The sequence below is a fragment of the Neophocaena asiaeorientalis genome, unplaced genomic scaffold (assembly GCF_003031525.2).
Source record: "Neophocaena asiaeorientalis asiaeorientalis breed wild unplaced genomic scaffold, Neophocaena_asiaeorientalis_V1.1 scaffold476, whole genome shotgun sequence".
Lineage (NCBI taxonomy): Eukaryota > Metazoa > Chordata > Mammalia > Artiodactyla > Phocoenidae > Neophocaena > Neophocaena asiaeorientalis.
The window spans coordinates 1,392,572-1,410,910 of NW_020172178.1; the positions used below are offsets into that span (position 1 = coordinate 1,392,572).

At 45.9% G+C, this 18,339-nt stretch overlaps 1 non-coding gene across 1 annotated transcript; it reads left to right on the forward strand.

The window, feature by feature from the left end:
* Window positions 1-9,071: 9,071 nt before the first annotated feature.
* On the forward strand, window positions 9,072-9,178 carry LOC112409891 (U6 spliceosomal RNA). Its single transcript, XR_003005268.1, has one exon. It is a non-coding gene; the product is annotated as a U6 spliceosomal RNA (small nuclear RNA).
* Window positions 9,179-18,339: the final 9,161 nt, after the last annotated feature.

Genomic DNA, 18,339 nt, shown 5'->3' on the forward strand with positions numbered 1-18,339 from the left:
TACCCTCTTCCCTGCACAGGAAGAAGATACCACCTGTTCAAAATGAATTCTGCACCCCCAGCCCCCATGGAGGGTGTAGAGCAGATGGTACTAGGGCTCACACCCATCATTACGGGTCTTCTGGCTCACTTTGGGGAGACAGCAGCATCCACACCCACAGCTCCCTCAGCTGCTGCTCAACTTGTCTGTCGGGGTCCCAAATCCTGGGTCACTTTATGTGAATGAACCTGTTCGTGTCCACCTGGGCCAGGTGCTTCTCTGGGGAAGTACCAGCTCGTCTGCAGCTCACCTTAAAGCATCAGGGCTGTGGGCTTTGAGGAAATAAAAGACCAACTGGATTTCCAATGAGACACAGCCTCCTGGGGGTTTCAGCATATCCTCCTGGCTTTGAAATTGACCTCGTTCTCCCCACTGCAAGGTCATCTTCTTTTCCTCTTGTCAACCCTGCTGGCCGCAGACCCGCAGCAGACTTGGGGACGACGCACTGACGTAGACAGTTTAACTGGTTCCCAAGATGTGTGAGGTCAAATGCCTATAATAAATCCCCTATGACACTCACAGCTATTCTGCTTCTCTGAGGGAACCCTAATAGTGTACAGCACAATTATTCTCATCCAGCTCTATGATAAAGCAAGCTTTGAGCCTTCAGGGTATATACTAAGACCAGCTGTTCCTATGGCCATCGCTTAGACAATGTCTGCTTAACTGTAGATTGGAATTCACTGATGCAGTTTTATAGCAAGTCAATTCTGCAGACACGTATTGAGCACCTACTGTGTGCTCTCTGTGAGGTCTGCCCTCACACTAGTAATAATCATCTTTTATAATGACAAAGAAAAAAGAAAATCTTGAGATAAGGTAAAAAACAAAAAGTTTATGCTTGTAGTTGTAGCAACTTCATATTAGATTAATCCTCCAAGTGTTTTTAATGAAACTAGACCTTTCATTGGGTGATAAAAATGACTCATGGGTGCCAGCAGTAATACATAACTCTTTTTGTGTGTGTGTGATGATTTCCTAAGAGGCTAAGATCTAACTAATTGCCCAATTCTGAGTTTCTTTAAAAAAAAAAAAAAAAAGAATCTAGCATGCTAACCCAGATCAGCATCTTTAGAATTCAACAGTAGTTTAATTTATACCTAATATTTGGATTGGGAACTGCTTGAGAAGCATTCTTGTCACCTTTTTTAAAAATTAAAAAGTAAGACAGCAACTCCCTTGCCTATTCCATGAAGGTCTTAAAACACACCTGTAGGGCTTCCCTGGTGGCGCAGTGGTTGAGGGTCCGCCTGCCGATGCAGGGGACACGGGTTCGTGCCCTGGTCCGGGAAGATCCCACATGCCACGGAGCAGCTGGGCCCGTGAGCCATGGCCGCTGAGCCTGCGCGTCCGGAGCCTGTGCTCCGCAACGGGAGAGGCCACAGCAGTGAGAGGCCCACGTACCGCAAGAGAAAAAGACATGCCTGTAAATTCTCTGATGCTCCTCCCATTAAAAGGCATGTCTGATTGGCCTCCCTTTGACTATGCGCTGGCCTCTGACTCTCTTAGAAGAGACCCAGCTTGGGTTTGGAGGCTCATTCATAAGAGCAATACAGACTCTACCTGGCTCTGTCATTTTCAGGCATATGCTTTGGAGCCCTGAATCCCCAGAAGGACTCCAACCACCCAGAAGTCACTATGCGGGAGAAGCCACGTAGCGAGTCCTTCCGATGAGTCCAACCCCAGCCCCCCTCCCATCACAACTGTGTCATGTGAAAACCGCCCAGCTGAGCCTACTCAACCTCCGCAAGCCTCGAGGTAATGACATGTTATTTTAAACCACTAAGTTTCAGTGTGGTTTGTTATATGGCAATAAATAACTGGAACATTCTGGGTAGAGAAATAAATAGCACCGTCACCCTGCTCTCAGGACTCACAGTTTATAGGGAGACAGAATCACAGTTTCAATACCACATCAGGGCCCTATGGGGTGTATTCAAGGCTCAGAGGGAGCACAGAGGCAAGACTGACTTCCAGATTTGAATAATGAGGGATCTCACGTCTCGTGGGGTTTTTTAAGCTCTTTTATTTAGTGACAGCTCTATGTTCACAAATGTTAGCAGACTCCAGCACTCCTGAAGCCCAGTGAATCCAGTGGGCTCCCGCGTCATCTGCAACAACCGGGTGGATGGTTGTTGGTTTAGGATGGCACTTAAGGACTGACCCTCCTTACTATCCAATCCACATGGCACTGTGCATTCTGAAAATGTGAACGTGGATTTCATTTGCCACAGAAACTCTTCCAGAGACTGCAAACTTTTCTCATGGGAAGCTTAGAAGACGAATATTTCCCACTTCCCAGTTTGGCCTGTAGGAAGGAGACAGAAGAAATGCTATGGAGGTTGGGCTCTAGGCCGGGCAACTTACATCATCTCATTTGATCACAGGTCAGTCCTGTCAGGCAGAGCCTGTTACAGCCATCGTCCAGAGACAGGAAGCAAGTCTCAAGGAGAAAACCATCTGCCCACGGTCAGCAAAAAGCATGGCTGGGATGTGAAACCAGATGTCCCGGCCCCAAACCTCTTTCTGTTATGGGTTAAACTGTGTCTCCCCAAGGGCTTTCCTGGCGGTCCAGTGGTTAAGACTCCATGCTCCCAATGCAGGGGGCATGGGGTCAATCCCTGGTTGGGGAACTAAGATCCCGCATGCCACACCGTGAGACCAAAAACAAAACAAAACAAAACAAAGAGCAAACTGTGTTCCCCCCAAATGATATGTTGAGGTCCTAACCCCCAGGACCTCAGAATAGCAGGAAATACATCATTGCAGATGTAATTAGTGAGGATGAAATCATAATGGAATAGGACAGACCTCTAATCCAATAGGACCGGGGTCCTTATAAGAAAAGGAGAAGAGACAAAGAGAGAAACACACAGGAGCGGAGGCCATGTGGTGACGGAGACAGAGATGGGAGGGATGCAGCTACAAGCCAAGGAATGCCGAGGATTGCCGGCCACCACCAGAAGCTAGGAGTGGCAAGGAAGGATCCCCCGCTTAGAGCCACTGGAAGGAGCACGGCCCTGCCGACACCTAGATTTTGGACTTCCAGCCTCCAGATCTATACAAGAGAATAAATTTCTGTTGTTTAAGCCACTCAGTTTGTGGTCCTTTCTTACAGGGGCCCCAGTCCCCTAGAGTCCTGACCTCCAAAGGGGCTCACACGGGCCAGATTCTGATGATTTACCACGACCTTGACAATCTGAAGTAGGAGGAGCATGTTCTAGGGAAACTTGTAAAGGACTCATTCTCTGCTCACATCAGGCTGAACAACCACAGATTCCACTTGGCCACACTGAAAATGGTCTGGGATGGCCTGGGTGCCTGCATGTCAGGAAACGTTTTTAAGGAGCTGGGATTGTTTTGTTCCAGTGTGAACTATATCACAGGATTCTTATTTATCCAAAGAATTTTCCATGTAAATGAAGACATTTGCAAATTGATTTAGATTAATCAGGTGTGACTGCTGGATAAACAGAGGGAAAAGCTCTGTCACTGAGATCCGGGCACTGGAACAACCAGGACCCTGCGCACAGGCTTGCAACAGAGGCAGCAGCAGAGGCAGAACTGTGGTCCAGGAGAGAAGAAGAAAACCAGAAAGGGAAAGAAACCTGAAAATATGAAAACCATCTTGGGCTATAATCCCCAAAGAGGCCGCTGGACTCAAAGGTCACCCAGGAGATGTGAGTTTAAATTATGGGCTCCCCAAACCCAAATCTGGGGGATTTCTACCTTCTGGTCTGCCCCTACTCCTTCCACCCACCTCTCACCCCATCTCCATGCACAAACAGACACTCACACACACACATACACACGCACAGAAATATACCAGAGTCACACACACACACAGAGAGACACAGACAGAAACATACACAGTCATACACACGCACACACGGAAACATACACAGAGTCACACACACACACACACACACACACACACAGACACAGACAGAAACATACACAGAGTCATACACACGCACACACGGAAACATACACAGAGTCACACACACACACAGAGAGACACAGACAGAAACATACACAGTTTCATACACACACACACCCTCGGGCACAGGGTTTTTAGAGACTGTTGCATGTATTCACCACTCAGTGCTAAGTGCTAAGTGCTCCCAGGCGGCAGTATTATCTCATTTTCTTCTTGCAGCAACCCTTTAAGGCAGTTGTTGCTAATCCCATTTTGCAGACAGGAATACGGAGCCCCAGAGATATTAAATGTCTGGTACAAGTTTCCACAGTCGGCAAGCGGCCCAGCAGGGATGCTAATCCCTCCCCTGAGTCCAGATCCGGGTCCCCACCTTTCCCACCAAAACACACAAACCCACGTTGATTCCATCCACACTGTTTCGGGTGCTAAGAATAAAGCAATGAACAAACCAGACCAAGGCCTTGGGCGGTGGGGGAAATGGGGAAATGTTGGTCAAAGGTACAAACTTCCAGTTATAAGGTGAACAAATTCTGTGGATGTGATGTACTACAGCTAACAACACTGTATTACATACTTGCTGACTATAGCTAACAACACTGACTTGCATATTTCAAAGTTTCTGTGAGAGTAGATCTCAAATACCCTCACCACAAAACCGAAAGGGTAATTAAGTGTCGGGATGGAGGTGTTAGCTAATGCCATGGGGCAATCATTTTGCGATACATAAATGTATAAAATCTACACACCGTACACCTTAAACTTACACAGTGTTATCGGTCAATTATATCTCATTAAAGATGGGGGAGAAAAACAACACGTATTGTATGATTCCATCTATATGAAATGTCCAAAAAAGTCTAAAGAGATAGAAAGTAGATTACTGTTTGCTTAAGGCTGGGAGTGGAAATGGGGAATGACTGCAGATGGGCACAAGAATTCTTTTGGGGATGATGGAAATGTTCTAAAATTAGATCGTGGTGATGGTGGCACCAATCTGTAAATATGCTAAAAATAGTAAGTATATAATTAAGTATATAATTCAGATACTTAAAATGGGTGTATTTTATAAGATGTAAACTGTACCTCAATAAAGCCGTTAATAACAACAACAAAAGCGAAACAGACCGGACCCCACCCTCGGGGAACTCACGTTGCTCATCACCCAGGAGTGCCTATTCCTTTCCATGTGAGTCGTCTGCTTCCTCCAGGACGGAACGTGAATGTGCACGGGCATCCCTGGGGGTCTAGCATCTGGATCTGTGGGCCTCAGGTCGGGGTGCATTTTTATCAAGCTCCCAGGTGAGTCCAATGCTGCTGACCCACGGACCACATCTTGAGGACCAAGGCTGCACTACGTCTTGGAGAGGAGAGAAAAGGGTGTATTTCATGCCCTATATCAGTTGTCGACTCTTGTCGACTCTTTTTTTTGGCAGATCAGCCCTGGCTACCTGACCGGTGAGTCTGGGAAGGGGACTGGCTAACAGGATGGGCGGTTCCCCGTGGGACCACCTGCTTCACTCCTCTGGCTCAAGCCCACGTGCCCTGTGACCCCCACCCCGGGAAGTGCTTCCTTCCGGGGCGCAGTCTTAGGGAGCCAACGGCCCATAGATGGAGGCCGCGTTCTCAAGACCAGCCTCATCTGTATGTCCATTTTCCACCTGCTTTATTCTGTAATATCTGCATTAGTTCCAATCAGGAACAGGGAAGAGTTACTAGGCTGAATCATGTGAAATTACCAACTGAACAGGTCAGCAGGATATTGACAACTTGGTACAGCTCAAGCTAATATTTTTCGGGCGCCCTCATATTCTACCACCACATACCAGTGGTTTTCACACTCGGGTCACATCAAAATCACCTGGGAATCTGGAAAAACCACGAAGGCCCAGGCCTCATCTTACTTCAGCTCACTTGAGCCTCTGGGTCCTTCATCAGCCCTGTAGACGAGGCTACACACACAAAGGTTTGAAATGCCCCGTGACACGGCAAGCACAATGCTGGGTTCTCTGCTTATTTCATTGAATCCCTGGGACGACCCATCGTGCCTGTGCCTGCGTCAGCTCCTATGGACTCTCACAAGCAAATTGTTAATTTTTTGGAAACTTTGTGAGCTGTCTGTTAAACATAGTTGTTATTAAAAATTAAAGTATATGAACTTACAATTAAGTAAATTATATTAAAAGCATAGGTAATACGTACTCAAAACTCGTCACTTCCTAATTATTCTACTACATTTAACTATCACCTATGCTTCGGGAGCTATTGACAAACATTGTATCAGTGTGTTGGAAATGGTATATCATGGTGTGTGGCTGTAGTCTCTTCCCAGCTCTGCCTTCCCTGGCTTCATGTTGGTGGTTTGAAGTCATCCACGATGAGAGTGTTTATACCGTGGAAGCCGGCAAATGCTACGAATCGGGCGTTACTTCCCCCGATCAGACCCTCGACATCCCCATTTCACAGATGAGGAAACTGAGGTTTGGAGATTAAATGACTTTCCCATGATCTCAGGGCCCCAGTCTGAACTCAGACAGCTGACTCAGGAGCCCAAGTTTTTAACCAATGGGCATATTGTGCTTTTTCTTTGTATCTTTCCTAGGCTTGTGGCATAAATCTCCACCCACCTTCCTGGAAAGCACATCCCGCTCCCCAAAAACTGGCCGCCCCCAGGACCCCACCCCCTCTTCCCCAGCAGCCTAAGAAGGAGGCCAAAATAACGCTCCACCAGCAGGGCCCATGGCCTCTGACAGGTCAGGTACGTCAGCAGAGTCGGGGGTGGCTTCGTTGCCCAAGCCCAGACTCCTGTAGGGTCTCCCCACCAGTGGATGTCCGTACAGTTTTAGTGGGATAAGTTAAATTGGGTGGGTGCTCTTGGTGAAAAAAGTCATAAAGAGATGGCAGAGTCTGGAGGTAAGAGGAAGGCCGGTGGAGTTTTGCCTCACAGGTCGGGGAGGTTGAGAAGATGCACGTTGAGAGAGGAGAATGGGGGAGACAGGAGGGGTGCTGCTTTCAGCCCACCCCCACCCAGCAGCGGTCCCTTGGCCCCTCGAAGGAACCTGGAAGGAGAGAAGAAGGAAAGCCCACAGTGGGGGGGCAGGCAGTGTGAGAGGTCCAGGCTGGTTTCCCCTCACCCTTCTCTCTCATTTTCTCTCCAAAATGTTGGGTCCCTAATGATTCTACCTCCAAGTGCCACTCCCACTCAGTCCCCAGAGGAGGAGATACTTGGGACAAAGACTTCCCTTGAATGATTCTAATTTTGTTTTAAAAAAGAGAACGGGGACTTCCCTGGTGGCGCAGTGGTTAAGAATCTGCCTGCCAATGCAGGGGACACGGGTTCCAGCCCTGGTCTGGAAGATGCCACATGTCACGGAGCAACTAAGCCCGTGCACCACAACTACTGAGCCCACGTGCCACAACTACTGAAGCCCACACGCCTAGAGCCCGTGCCCCACAACAAGAGAAGCCACTGCAATGAGAAGCCCGTACACCACAATGAAGAGTAGCCCCCGTGCTGCAACTAGAGAAAGCCCATGCATAGTAATGAAGACCCAACACAGTCAAAATAAATAAATAAGTAAATAAAAAGACAAACAGTGAATGTAGAAAAAAAAAGGAAAAAGGAGAGAAAACTGAGGTCACAACCCGTTTATGACATAGTGTTGACAGCAGGATTCAGGGTGTTTTATTATCTTTTTTTTTGGCACTGGCTTTCCCTTTGTTTTCCGGCAATAATACTGTACATTTTTTATAATGATGAGGAAACAAGTTATATTTTAGTAAGAAGGAGGAAGGGGAAGAAAACAGAAGAAGAAATCATCACAGCAATTATACAATTATGTAATTATGGGGCAAAAACTACTTTCACATTAAATAATACATTGCTTTCTCCCAACAGCCCTGCAAGGAGGAAGCACAGACGATGTTAATTCAATGTTTAAAATGGGGGAATATGCTTATTCACCATAAGTAAGATATGGAAGCAATCTAAGTGTGTCAATGGATAGAGAAAATGTGGTGTGTATATATTAATACAATGGAATATTATTCACCCTTAAAAAAGGAGATTCTGCCATTTGGGACAACCTTGATAATAAGCCTGAAGGACATTATGCTTAGTGAAATAGGACAGACACAGACAAACAGTGCATGATTTCACTTAGAAGTGGAATCTGAAAAAGTCAAACTCATAGAAGCAGAGAGTAGGATGGTGGTTGCCAGGCACTGAGGGTAGGAGGGGAATGGGGAGACGTTAGCCTCAGGGTACAAGGTTTCAGTTATGCAGGATGAATAAGTTCTGGAGATTTAATGTACAGCGTGGTGACTGTAGTGAATAATACTGTGTCGTGCACTGGAAATTTGCTAAGAGGGTAGATCATATATGTTCTCGCCACACCAAAAAAAAAAAAAGTTGACGATGTGAGGTGATGGATGTATTAATTCGCTTGATTGTAGTAATTCTTTTACAACATATTTGTATATCAAAATATTACACTGTACACATTAAATATAGTTACAATTTTTATTTGCCGATAAAGCTGGAAAAAATAGGGAAGCTGAGGGCTGGGGGCTGTTGACGTTTCCAAGGTCAAAGAGAGAGTCCAAAGCGGAGTCAGGATCTGGCTTGAAGTCTCTCAGCTCTAAATCCAGTACTCCTACCACTGTGTTGGGGGCACTCTCTGTACAAGTGACATCTATGGAATGTCTTCCATCCAAAACAACCTCCCCTTACCTCCCCAGATCCAGAGAGGGGGATGCTCTTGACCAGGTAGAATGAAGCATTTCTGTGCCCTGACCATGGAGTTTTGGGGGGGAAGGGGGAGCACATCCAACTCATTTAGGGCTGATCAGAGTTCCTTCCCTTAGAATCTGGAGTTGAGTCATGGAGAAATAGAGAGAGTGATGAGAGACAGAGAAAGAAGGAATGAGACCTTGTTCATGTGGCTGGTAAGCATGGTTTGCCCTGTGACATGGGGAACAGAGAACGTAGGTCTGCAGGGACATAAAAATAAAGCAGAGACACAAAAAGGAATGGAGATGAGAGACAAAGGGAGAACCTGAGTGACCTTCTAAGGCCTTCATCAAGCTTAGCTCTGGGCTCACTTTGGCAGCACATATACTAAAAGTGGAACAATACAGAGAAGGTTAGCATGACCCCTGCACAAGGATGACATGCAAATTTGTGAAGCATTCCATATTAAAAAAAAGCTTACCTGTGCTCCTGCCCTACATCCTTATAATAAGTGCCGTTTTGTTTTTTGTTTTTTTTTAATTAAGGTGGGTTGAGTTGATAACTGTTTCTTGCAGCCAAAAGATTGCAAACTAACAATTCGTTACTGCATGGATGTACCTTCCTCACACTGACTTTGAAACTTTTTAATTTTCTAGGAGGCCTATTTCACTTTAAGTATTTACCGTTATTTGTCATGGGACAACCAAGAGCAAATATAATCTTTGTCAGCGGCACCCAGAAGCAATCCCTTTAAAGAAAACAAGGATGCCTGCCACAAACACCATGACATTCACTATTTTCTGGAGGACTTGGTGCATGCAATAAGGTAAGGAAAAGAAATAAGAGAAACAAATATAGGAAAAGAACAGGCAAAATTATTATAGTTTCAGATAATATGATTATCCACCTAGTAAATCCACTGAAAATCATACCGAACCTGTAAGAGTTTGATAAAGTGGTTGGATATGATATAAAAAAACAAAAATCCATCATTTCTCTGTATGCCAAAAAAACACGATTGTAATGTGTAATGGAAAGAAGATCTCACTAACACAATGAGAACTGTAAAATACCTAGGAGTAAACCTAATGAGCATCATGCAATTTATATGCAAAACACCATAAAACTTTACTAAAAAACAAAAAAGGAAGAACTAGCTAAATACAAGGTATACCCTGAGGTCAACTGCGTTACTGGTCCCAATTCTTCATCTCTGTCTGAATCCATTCCTTACCTTGGCCTCCTTGCGGGCAGAGTATATTCCTCCATCCCTTGATTCTAGGCTAAACCATGTGACTTGCTTTTGCCAACAGCATGTAAGCAGAAGTAACAGTGTACAATTTGGAGCCTAGGTCTTAAGAGACTTCTGCTTGCTTTCCTGCATCTCTCCCATTTCCATGAAAGAAGCTTATCCCAGACCTGATGCCCAAAAGGAATAAAAAGGGAGCCGACCTAAGCCCCAACTTCAGTGAAGAGCTAAGCCCAACCAGATGTATCTATAACTTGAAGGGGAGCTACCCAGACAAGCCCAGCTCAGATCCGCCACGTCCAGCCAACTTACGGACCAATAATAAATAGATGTGTTTTAAGCCCACTGAGTTTCGGGATGCTTTGTTAGACAGCAAGAGGTAACTGATACACCATATTCCTGGATAGTGATACTCAGTATTGTAAAGAGGCGTTCTCTACAAATTAATCTATAAAGTCCAGTGTGATTCCAATCAAAATACCGACAGATATTTACTTCTCTGGGAGTTAGAAATTAAATGGCAAAACAAAATTAGCCGCTAAATTTATGGAGGGAAAAAAACTAATGGAGGAGAACAAGATATTACCCCATCAGATATTCAGAGGTACCATAAAACTAGGCTAGTTACACAACATGGTAACAGACAAATGAACCAATGGAACACAACCAAGGGGGAGATGATAGATAGATAGACAGGGATAGGATGTCACAGAAAAATAGAGATAATGCTATATTACAAATCAGTGGTGGGGGGTGATTGATTATATAGTAAAGAGCATTGAAACAACTGACCATCACTTTGAAAAATGTAAAAGTAAACTCTTCCATCACCCTAAAATAAATTCCAGGTGGATTAAAGACCGACATGCAATCAATCAAACTATAAAAGTACTAGAAAAAAGTACAGACAACTAGTGTCATAATCTTGGAGTAGAGCAGGCCCTTCTAAGCAAGACAGAATCTGGAAGCCTTTGAGAAATAGATTCACAAATTTTACTCCATAAAGAGTAAACGTTCTATACAGCAAAAGACCACAGATAAAGTGGAAATACAAATGACAGCTTGAGAGAAAATATTTGGAGCACACATAAAGGCCAGAGGTTGCCCTGGCCGGCTTAAAGCTCTGACAGTAAAGGGCCAAAGGTCCCATCGAAAAATGAAGGGTATGAACAGGCAATTCACGTAAGAGAGAAGAAACGCCAACAAGCAGTACAAAACATGCCAGCCTCTCTATTAGCGAGAGACAGGCTGTGCCAGGCTGTCGTCACCCCCACCTCTCAGCCTGGCACAGCTAAGACTGACACCTGCAGGGGGGCAGTGTGACTAGCCAGCAACTCCTCCTGCGGGATCCTGTCCCCCAGGGGAAAGGGCAAATAGGAGCCTTGCACAGTGGTCTCTGAGTGTCAGCTGTGACAATTAAAGGTCAGAGGTGGCTTCCTAAGTAGCAATAAGGAGATGGGTCAAGAAATCAGGCACACTGGTTCCCACTGAGGGCAGGAGACTGATCTGCATGACACATGGAGAAGTTCATGAGTTGTTCACGATGCATTGTTTAATGAAAACACACGTACCCATTCAGAGAGAGAGAGAGAGAGAGAGAGAGAGATGGCCTGGGACTTCCAAACTTTAAACAGTGGCTCTCCCTCAAGAAAAGCATTAAATGTTCCTTAAAAAACTAAAAATAGAACTACCATATGATACAGCAATCCCACTCCTGGGCATATATCCAGAGAAAACGAAAATGCAAAAAGATACACGCACCCCAATGTTCATTGCAGCACTATTTACAATAGCCAAGAAGACATGGAAGCAACCTAAATGTCCACCAGCAGAGGAATGGATAAAGAAGACGTGGTACATATATACAATGGAATATTACTCAGCCATAAAAAAGAATGAAATAATGCTATTTGCGGCAACGTGGATGGACCTAGAGATTATCGTACTAAGTAAGTCAGACAGAGAAAGACAAATATATGATATCACTCATATGTGGAATCTAATTTTTTAAAAAATGATATAAACGAACTTATTTACAAAACAGAAAGAGACTCACAGATTTCAAAAAAAAACTTACCAGAGGGGAAACATGACGGGGAGGGATAAATTAGGAACTTGGGATTAACATACACACACTACTATATATAAAATAGATAACAAACAAGGACCCTGCACAGGGAACTCTATGTTGTATAATAACCTATACGGGAAAGGAATCCGAAAAAGAATGAATATATTTATATGTATAACTGAATCACTGTGCTGTACACCTGAAACTAACACAGTATTTTAAACCAACTATACTCCAATAAACATTTTTTTAAAAGCGTTAAAGAGGAAGGGAAGATTTTCACTCCTTACTTACACCGTCCTGTATAGTTTAAAATTTTACACGGGCATGAATGGTTTATGGAATCCTAAAAAAAGAAAGAAAAAGAATAGAAATGAATGAATACTTGTGTTGTCCTATGGGACAGATTTGGGTATAGAGATAGAGATAGGGATACAGGCACACCTGGTTTAACTGTGGCAACCCTGCGTTGAGCAAGTCTACTGGTGCCATTTTTCCAACAGCATTTTCTCACTTCACAGCTCTGTGCCACATTTTGGCAATTCTAGTAGTACTTCAAACATTTTCATTCTTATTATATTCGTTATGGTGACTGTGGTCAGTGATCTTTCACGTTACTATTGTCATTGTTTGGGGGCACCAAGAGCTGTGCCCACAGAAGACGGTAAACTTGACCAATAAATGATGTGTGTGTTCTGACTGCTCCACCAACCAGCTACTCCCCCATCTCCCTCCTTCTCCTCAAGTCTCCCTATTCTCTGAGATACAACAGTCTTGAAATTAGGCCAATTAATAACCCTACAATGGTTACCCTTTAAGTGTTCAAGTGAAAGAAGGGTCGCATGTTTCTTACTTTAAATCAAAAGCTAGAAATGATGAAGCTTTGTAAGGAAGGCATGTGGAAAGTTGAGACAGACATAATGCTATCGCACACTTAGTAGACTACAGTATAGTGCAAATATAATTTTTATATGCACTGGGAAACCAAAAAATTCATGTGACTCCCTTTACTGTGATATTCAGTCTATTGTGGTGACCTGGAATGAAACCCAAGATATCTCTCTGTAAGCCTGCATAGATAGATATAGATATACAGATAGAGAGAGATATGAAACAGATATGGATACAGATTTTAACTCCCTCACCACTTTCTGGTATAAATTCACTGCCTTTAAAAGCTAGGAGCCCTTCCCAAGTGACCCACAGAACTGTGTGTGTCCTAAGCCGTGAAGAGAGCCATCGCCAATTTAAGGCACAATCAACCTCATTAGCCTGAGCCGGTGACATCTTTGTCTCAGGGAGGACACTGGGAGCGTCATTCCAAGGGGAAGAAAAGCTGGGGATCAGCCCCTGTTAATGAGCACTGTCCCGCTAAAGCCCCGCTAATCCGGCCCCGTGGCCCCCATCCCAGGATTCAGCCCCTCTCTTGTGGCCCCCGGGCTCCCTCACCACAGCCTCTTTAAATTCCACCTGCACATCCTTCATGTGGTATGTGGTCCCCTCGGTAAAGGCTTCAGGCATGAGTGTTTAAAACCTTTATTAATCCTGAAGTCTTTCCTGACTCCATCTCTTTCCCTTCCCAGGTAGAATAACAATGATGGGGATGACAGAGCAGCCAGCACGGGCTGGGCATGTGTCCTGCTCAGGTGCTGGGCTAAGGGCTCTATTTATAGGCGGCATCCAATTAGGTCCTGGGCACCCCCTGAAGCAGCCGGTATCAGTAGGCTCAGGGCACAGATACGAAAACCGGGGCAGGGCCAGGGCTCCCAGGGAAGCCTGCATGCCCCCTTGTCTCCCCAGGTCCCGTGCTTGGCCCTGCACCAACCGCTCACTCCACATTGGTCACTGTCTCCACGGAATTCATGTTTCAGAGTCTGTCTCCTGCCTTGGCTGGAGCTCTGCCCTGTTCATCTTTGTATCCCCAGCTCCTAGCAAAGGGCAAAGGCATTGGAGGAGGGAAGGGCACGAAATGGAGAAGAAGGAACAGATCCTGGGAGAGAAGGGGGAGGAGAGAGTTTCAGAAAGGACAAAGAAAGTGAGGGCATGATGTAGGGTCCTGAGAACAAGGCTGAACGGGGGCAGGGGTGGGCAGCCCCGTGGGATGGAACAGCAGCAATGATAGTCAAGACAAGAAGTAGTCACTTTTCATCATGGACCTTCGTCCCAGTGTTGGCTAAAAATAGTGCTGTCCCCATGGGGACTCTGCGTTCACACAGCCCTCAGCCGAGTCTTAAGTGGCCCTGGTGCAGGAATGTCAATCCAGGCTTCACCATGTGCTCCCTCAGTGCCTCTCACACCCAGAATCTTCCATCTGGCAGGCCTGTCCCCGCCCTCATGGAAGGCAGGAGCAGGTTACTGACGCATGCACCCAACTCACAGCACCTTCCTGAACCTCTGGCCCCAGTGCACCCCACACCCAGTTTACAGAGCTGTTCCAGTTGACTTGGCCCTGGACTGAAGACCCAAGTCTCAATCGTGGCCTCTCCTCACCCCCTGACCTGAGGTGCAGGATCCCTTCTTGGCCCTGTCTGCTCAGACCCCTCTCCTGGTGTTCTGGGCACGCCTGGGAGGCCCCTGTCCGGGACTCTGAGCTCAGCTGCCCCTGCCTCACAGATGCAGCCAGTTACAGTGAGATCCTGGACCTGCCCCTTCTCCCCGAGCCTCCGTTCCTCATCTGGAACATTCATCGCTCTATTTCATCCATTATCACCAGCATTAAATGGGAAAATGCCTCACTCATGCTTGCCGAGCAGTCCAGGGTGGATGGTTTTGTTTTTTTTTTTCAAAAGAGACCATGTTCCTATAGCTTGCATTTGACCTCCCAGATGTTCTGTCGTGGGTCTAGAAACAGAACACTTAGATGCAATATTCCACAGGCAAAAGTATGAACTGTTGGGCTTCCCTGGTGTCACAGTGGTTGAGAGTCTGCCTGCCGATGCAGGGGACACGGGTTCGTGCCCCAGTCCGGGAGGATCCCACATGCCGCAGAGCAGCTGGGCCCGTGAGCCATGGCCGCTGAGCCTGCGTGTCCGGAGCCCGTGCTCCGCAACAGGAGAGGCCACAACAGTGAGAGGCCCGCGTACCGCAAAAAAAAAAAAGTATGAGCTGTTATCAACATCATATTCTCCCAATGCACTTCCAATTCATTTGAAGAGTCCACCCAGCCCTCCCTCTCGGAGAGAAAAGGGGGAAAAAGTTGCTTTTGTGCTTCTAAGGTTGCTGTCCTTTGCCCTGGAAAGAACAAAGGCACGTGAGTTACTAACTCTGCTTTTATGCCGGAGGCAACCATACCTCTGAGAGGTGAAAACGCTCGCCTGTGTCACCAGCCTCACGGGGCCTGGGAAGCAGAGCCAAGCAGCCTGGCTCTCCATCCCCAGACGAGAGTCATTCCCACCACCTTGTCCTGCTCTGCCTGCTAAAGCACTTTCAGTGCCTCTGTCGGCAGTCACGTAATTTGGACCGAATGCAGACCAACCCCTCAGGACGGCAAAGAAAGAGACGGCCTCAACAATTCAACTAAAGGGGATCGCAATGACCGAAAAGCGCTCATTTCCAGAGAGGATGCAAACAAAAGCAAACTGGAGCGCATTCTGTCGTTCTGGCAACAGATGCTTCCGGGGATAACCGTGTGTGAGAGGCTGCTGCATTCTGGATCTCTTCAGCTTTGCCCTGAAAACAAGCCACTCTTCACAAAAGGCGAATGCATCTAGATTTCCAGTGGCAGTGATGAGAATGCCCCACGCACTGGAAAGAATGAGCGTCCTTGAAGTCCACCCCACTTCACAGCAAAGAGACACACCCACTCTTCATAGCCAGTTCTTTGGCTGGCTGGTGGTCACCTCCATCCCATCGAGATGCTGGTCAATATCCAAATGACCCCTCTACTTGGAAGCCCTCAGCTCGGCTTGGTCTGTAAACCGTTGCTACGTGTGGGGAAGGATTTTCCCTCAAGTACTGAACGTAATAGCAGGCAGTGAGAAGGCTGCGTGGGCCAGCGGATGTCCCCGTGGAGATGGCTTTTGGATTACTGAAGACAGCAATGTATCTGGCCAGGCCTGCAACCTTCCAAAGAGAGATGAAGAAGCTGCTGGATGGGGAAAAGCATATCTTTTTTGGAGTAAAAGGAAGGGGAACAGCACCCGAGTTGGATGTTCAAGGTTCCTCTCTGAACCAACAGAGGTAAGGAAAAGGGCAGGGGGAGAAACACAGCCCCTGGAGTCAGATAGATGTGGTTTCCTGGTGCCTCTCTGACACTTCCTAGCTGGAAGATCTCCCCTTTCTGAGCCTCAAGCTCCTCGTCAATCAAATGGAACAAATCATCATCCCCGCTGATAGGGGGAGGGTGAAGTAAGGCTTGAACATATAGTGTATAAATGCCCAGCATGGTCCCTTCACTGCTTTCAGTGTTCAATGTGTGGGGCTCTTCTAGCAGAATTATTAAGCAGAGACCCATGAAGATCTTAATGAAATGTCTACACATGGCAGAAGCTCTGATGGGCAGTATTGATTAATAAAACTGGGAAGATGTATGAATATATATAACTAAATCATTTTGCTATACACCTGAAACTAACACAACATTGTAAATTAACGATACTCCAATACTAAAAAAACAAACAAAAACACTGGGAAAAACCATGTATAACCTAAGAAATCCAACATCCTGTAGGCCAGATCAATCTAGATGTTGGTTCCATTGGTGAAGCTAATCAAAAGGGTGGTATGGACTGACCTGTGTCCCCTCAAATTCAGTATTGGAGCCCTAACCCTCAGTGTGTGACTGAAGTTGAAGAAGGGGCCTTTAAGAAGGTAATTAAGGTTAAATGAGGTCATAAGGGTGGGGCCCTGATCTGATAGGATTAGTGTCCTTATAGGCAGAGGAAGAGATACCAGGAGTGCCTGCACACAAAGGCCATGTGAGGACAAAGAGAGGAGGTGACCAGCTACAAGTCAAGAAACCAACCTTGCCAGCACCTTGATCTTGGACTTCCAACCTCCAGAACTGGAGAAAATAAATTTCTATTCTTTAAGCCACCCAGTCCCTGATATTTTGTTACAGTGACAAAAACAGGGGGTCTTGAGCCCCATCTGTCACTTGCTGCCTCCAGGGTTTTCATCTCCCTGGAACTTGCAAGGATAGCACTGAAGCCCCACCCAGAGCATCACAGGTACATGCAGGTCACCTTCTGCATGGCTGGATGGTGAGTGCCAAGGGGAGAGGTCTGCTTTGGACCTTCTTAGAATGATGTGCAAGTAAGAGAAATGGGTTCACAGCAATTCCTCCTTTTCCTTACCTCCAGGGGTGGGTTCAGTGGTGGCTCCCCAAAGATATGCCCATGTCCTAACTCTGGGAACTTGTAAATGTGACCTTATTTGGGGAAAGGGTCTTTGCAGATCTAATCCAGGGTAAGATGAGATCATTTTGGATTTAGGGTGGGTCCTAAAACTAATGACGTGTCCTTTATTTTTTTGACATCTTTATTGGGTATAAATGCTTTACATTGTTGTGTTAGTTGCTGCTGTATAACAAAGTGAATCAGCTATATGTATACATGTGTCCCCATATCCCATCCCTCTTGCATCTCCCTCCCACCCTCCTTATCCTACCCCTGTAGGTGGTCACAAAGCACCAAGCTGATCTCCCTGTGCTATGTAGCTTCTTCCCACTAGCTATCTCTTTTACATTTGGTAGTGTATATATGTCCATGCCACTCCATCCCAGCTTACACTTCCCCCTCCCCGTGTCCTCAAGTCCATTCTCTACATCTGCATCTTTATTCCTGTCCTGCCCCTAGGTTCTTCAGAACCTTTTTTTTTTTAGATTCCATATAGATGCATTTGCGTATATTTATTTTTCTTCTGACTTACTTCACTCTGTATGACAGACTCTAGGTCCATCCACCTCATTACAAATAACTCAATTTCAGACAAGTGTCCTTTAAATATGAGAAAAACAGAGAGAGATCTAACACAGAGAGACACTGGGGAGGTAACCCTGTGAAAATGGAGACACTTAATGCAGCCACAAGACAAGGACCGCCTGGAGCCACTGGAAACTGGGAGAAGCAAGCAACAGAATCTCTCCTAGAGACTTCGGAAGGAGTACGTGCCTGCCAGCACCTTGTCTTCAGATCTGTGGCCTCCACAACTGTAAGAAAATTAATTTCTGTCGTTTTAAGCCTCCACGTTTACCATAACGTGTTAGGATGGTCACAGAAAACTGATATGCCTCCCCATCCCCAGCCAGTTCAATCCCTAATCTTAGAGTCATGGACAAGTGAAATCAGAAGTAGCAAATAATGTCATGACAC